We start from the raw sequence: 5503 nt of genomic DNA on the forward strand, positions 1-5503 counted from the left end.
TTTGTTTATTTATTTTAAAGTTTATTCTCATGTTCACATAATGGGATCAGATATGGAAATGTGCTCAGTTAATTGGCCAGGTTTGTTTTTCCTCTGTGGCTGCCCGTGACCGCACATATGGAATAGTTTAAGAGAAGGCACTAAAACATTTGAGATTCTAGTCTTAGAACGAACATAGGTAATGATTCATTGAAAAGTTCATCCCTTACAGATAATCTTTATCATCTTGAATTAAATTCTCATCCTTATGTCATGCAGAGAGTCACCGGGGAATAAATCTTTTCTAGTCATGTAACAGTAACACAGGTTAGTTAGTGTCTTCTGCTAAGGAGGACAAGAACAGGATTCTCACCTGAGAGCAGCTGGAGAGCTCCGCATGGAAACCTGGAACAATGTCAAGGCCACATCGCACACCGTGAATTACATCTTTCAATCTAACGTGCCCTGAGGCCCTGTGCGATCTACCGCGTGTGCACTCTACTTTACAAAAGTTTAAGGACGATTATCCACATAAAAAAAATCATAGGAAGGATTCATAACGGATTTCCTTTAAAGTTGAGCTGGTTTAATTCATTTCCATTTTTATTTATTAATGAACTACTTGTCAGGTTTGGGGATGGAGGGAGGAGTAACATTGCTAAAATCAGAATGATGATGAAGTCCCTCTGAAATGGTAATGTAAGGAAATGGGAAAATATTCTCCTTACAAATATTTGGTTGATCTCTTTTTTCTCTTTTAGGAGCACATCCCTTATTACATAAAGAGATATTGTTATGTTGAAAAACCACTCGAAGCTCATGTCTTCTTGATAAGTAGCCTCATTTTTGTTTATGAAGGACAGCTCATGCAAGAGCATCTTGTTCTCTCGCTTGCTCTTTGCTAAAAATTACTCTATGTTCAGAGGAAAGCAAGATAGTGCGTGCAGACTGTAAAACATTAAGGAGAAGAAAACATCACGAGCAGGGAGTTATTTCATTACCTCTTTGCAGGATCTGCCCTTGTCTTTGAGAAGTAATTCTCCCCAACATTTCCCTGCTGGTGAGTCCAGCTGGCTAGCTTGGGGATTTGGTCATCATTATTTTGAAATTTTCTCGTAGCTCGTGGTAGGATTCAGTTTCAGAAAGGAAATGCATCAGGATAAGAGATGGAAGGTTAAGGAAAATAAATCAGAGTGCAAAGGTACTCACATTTCTTTCAATTGGGAACTTTGAAATCGGCATCAAATATGCCGTCAGCCAAGCTGCAAACTTATGGTACTGAACTCAAACACAAGGAAATGCATTAAATGGATGGTGTCCCTGGGCGTCAGGTACTTACAATGCGCAACTTCTGAAGTGTCCCAGAGGTCATACAATTCTATAGCTGCACTTAAGGTTTTCAGGGGGAAAAAAAAAAACCAAAAAAGAAAGATGTTGGGAAGGATGCTATCTTGAGCCTGGAGAGTGAGACTTAAGCTTGACTTTGGCACTGTGCTGGTTGCATTATTGTAGGCATTTCATTTCACTGTTTTGAGTTCCAGAGTGAAAGCTCTCTGTGCTGAAATAATTATAGAGTAGTGGAATATCACCATGTTGAAAGTGAAATGACTGTCCCTGAATATTTTTCTTGAAGAACATGCATGGCAAATCCACTTTTAAAGAATGCATTGGCACTTTGTAATAATGCCCCCGAACCTGAAGTCTCCATTATAAGCCCAGCTTTACTCCCTAAATCATGCAGGTAAAACCAGATAATTGTTTTTCCTTTCCCCTAATTATCTAGATAACTGCCTTTCTTGGCTTTTGTCTGGTGGAACTAGTTAATATGACACATTGGTATTTAGTAGTGTATTTGAGTGAATTTGATTCCATATGTCATATATGTGGAGGAGAAATTGATATGCAGTGAAATGGTCAAACGGCCAGAAGGAATCAGCCTCTCAATTGGTCAGGCCCTAGATCATTCAGGTTAGATTTCCTTTACAGGAGATTTCTAACCATGAACTTAAAAACATGTGTGGAGTGCTGTGCTCTCCTAGGAATTTAGGGCAGGGGTCAGGGCAGCCAGCAATGGATGGTTGTAGAGTGAAATCAAACTTACTTTCTAGTTGATAATCTAGATAGGAAGATTAACCACATGAGGACCATTGCAAAGCAAAATAAATAGAATATACATTGAACATCCACATGCCCAGGAGATGTTAAATAATATAGTTTAATCGGGGAATGCTTCTGGGAGGAGTTGAGCTATCAATTTAGATGGGATCATGAGAACCAAGAACTTTCTGCATTTTAATGTTTTAGTAAAATCACTCTCGTTGTAGGAATTTGATTTTTCCCAACCAAGAGCTATAGTAGGAAGACATCTTGTATTTTCCATTCAGTGACAATTCAGTACATTTTTCCTGCATAGTCTAAAGTCTAGACTCTAAACTACAGAGAACCATCTGGATTAAATAGTCCATTTTTAAAGGGTTACATTTAATATAAGGTAGGAAGCTTTTCCTCTCTGTCCCCCACCCCCACCTCTCTGTCTCAGCAATCAAATTCTCTATCCTTTGTTTTTCTTTTGAACATAGTCCCTAACTAGGCATTGGAATGAGTAAGCCTGCATTTGAGCTAATGATCTGCATGTGACAGGTCAGTCATTCCCTCTTATACAGTCATACGTATAGATGGTTAAGTGAGTCTGTAATGTAGACCAGAAAACTTAAAAGTTTGAATGGTCCCAAATATCTACAGTAGCCTATTTCAAGGCCAACTAAGGCTGTAGAAATTATTTGCAGCAGCAGAATTATTTCAGAAGTATTCAGCTCACGATAGTTCAATTGGTTAATTCTAGTTTTCTCCCAGAGTTGTGTAACTGCCAACTATCTGACCTTACCTTTTGGGCATTTTATTATTAGAATGTTTCTCTCAGGGTTCTTCTGCTGTTTCTATAACAGTAGTCCAAGGAGGAAGAGTTTACTAATTATTTATCTTATTTTATCAGTGTACCCAGGGAGTTAAAATAATTCTTTCGGGTCCAATTATTTAGATTAGTTATCTCCTCATCCTCAGTTAGACAGATCATTGCATCTTCTTCTTTTGATGTAGCTGTGTGGTCTAGGCTTAATACATCTACAAATGCTTTGGTAGTACTGAAATGCCGCCACTATGCTTGGCTTTCGTCTAGGCCTAATAGTGGGATAAATAAGGTAAAATTTTGTTGATATCATCAAGAAGTCATTAGTATCTTACCTCACTTAGGCCCCAGCCCCACCATCCTTCTGTTTTTTAAACATACTGAACCCACTCTTATTTTCTCTCTATTTGAAACACTGTTGGAGAGCTGTTATTTTGTTTATTTAGTGTCTGTTTTGTTCCCCTCCCCCACACGTAGATTTTATAAGAGCCTCATGCATCTTGCTCATTGCGGTACCCTCAATGCACCCTCAGCATCTAGACCAATATCCAAACTTTCAGTGGAATTTTTTGGCCCTCGGAAAACTTTTTCATTGAGCAAATGAGTGTGTTTTAGAAACAAAGACGGTATAAAATTAAGTCCTAAATTGTGTGGACACACTGTGACTGACATAGCAATTGAGAGAAGGAAGTAAAATCTCAAGCAGTAGGAAAGCCTGCTTGGAAGAAGTGGGATCTGATTTCACTTTGAAGAATAGGTAAGATTTGGACAATAAGAAAACGGAAGGAGGGCATTTTTAGTGCCGTATGAAATTCCAGGGAACAGACATGTTCTTCGTGCATTTCCGGGCAGTGGGAAGTCTGGCCTGACTGGCTTTAATAGTTGGTTCTGGCGTGTTGAGAAGGAGGTGAGAATGGTCATGATTGGGGTGGGGGAGTGGGAGAAAAGCAGCCGAGTTGAGAGTGGGCTCCAAGGCCCAAAGGCTCCAGCTGGAGTCCAGCTCTTGTCATTTGTCAGCTGCATGACTTTGGGCAACTTGCTTAAACTGGCTGTACCTTAGTTTCCTGTAAGTTGGGGGAGTAATTATAGAACCTACTCAAGATCAACTGAGTAAATGTATGTAAAGTGCTTAAAACAGTGCTTTGTATATTGTAAGTATTCAATATGTTATTTATTATTAATATAGGGAAAGACAGTCATAACTTGTGTAGAAGGAAAGAACGAGCATGTAGGGTGGCATGAATGAAAGCTGCCGGAATGATGGAGGCATTGATGTCAGAGACCCCTGGACGACAGCCAGGCTGAGAATGGACTGTATGTGAGGGAGGAAGGGGTGAGAAGTGAAAATGAACCCAAACTGTTAAAGCCTTGGTAATTGCAAGAAGATGCTACTCCCTCTGAAGGGAAGGGAGGCAGATGCAGGTGATCAGTACCTCCTTGGCTGCACCGTGTTCGAAGTGATGGCGAATGACAGGGGTTGTGGAAATACCTTTGCTCAGGCATCACCACCGGTGGGACAGAATCAGGAACCTCACTTGTTCCAGCTTCCCAGAATTGACCTTGCAACCACGTGAATGCTTCGTGATGGTGACCTAAGTGTATTATTCGGTTCTACCATGAGCCGCTTATAGCTCAATGTAGACATGGCTTAGAGTATAGTGGCTAAATGTCAATGCGTTTCATTACCTTAGGTCTGTATACTTATGTGGCTGCCTTTGTTTATTAATTTTCACCCACCTAAGGTGTAGCTACTCAAGAATGAAAATCTGTAAGCAAAGAGATTTTCTGCAAGACCTTCCACATTCATTAACGTAATTTTGTATTTCTAGGACACACTGACCTGATTTTTTTTCTCCATTATTAAAGAGGTGACTTATGAATCTGTGTCTTTTGTTGTCTTCTTGAAAAACAAACATTGTTTTGGATGAACTGAAAAGCTATTGTTCTATTTCTTTGAGCCAAACTAAGACTCTGACAAAATTTTATAACTGTTGTGGGTCAGAGGAGACATAGCAAGCTGTCAAAATCAAAGAGAATTTTGTTTATTTTTCCGTAGTTATGCTTATGCAGTTCTCAAAGGAGCCGTTAAGTAAAGCAAATAAAGAGAAAAACATTCCTGCATATTTTTGTTATTTCCCATAAGAGCTATAATGATTTGTTTCTGATTACTTAAGCATAAAGAAGAGTGATTTGTAAATCTTGAGTACTTTTTATAAATTCTTTATGTATATAATTGTTTTTTTAGTGTGTGTGTTTAAATAATCACCACTCAGCCTGAAAAAAGAAATATGATTTAACATATATTTTAGCAATTCATTTACTTGTGTGACTATTTCCAGTATATTACATAAACTCTATAAAGTGCATATAAAATAGTGATGAAAAAAGTCATTAATAGACTTTTAAATGTAAAAATGTACATGACCTTTTCTTAAAATAGGTAATTTTTTTTTATATTAGGATTTGGCATATGTGAGGAACTCATAACAATAAATATATGAATCTGAAAAATATTAAAATCATACTAGGAAGTATGGCTCACTCCACTGAACTCATAAGACTGCTTAGATGCACGGAAACACCTCTCAGTAGGAACCCAGATGTTATATGTATATCTAC

Source organism: Pteropus vampyrus, unplaced genomic scaffold, assembly GCF_000151845.1.
Source record: "Pteropus vampyrus isolate Shadow unplaced genomic scaffold, Pvam_2.0 Scaffold16, whole genome shotgun sequence".
Taxonomy (NCBI): domain Eukaryota; kingdom Metazoa; phylum Chordata; class Mammalia; order Chiroptera; family Pteropodidae; genus Pteropus; species Pteropus vampyrus.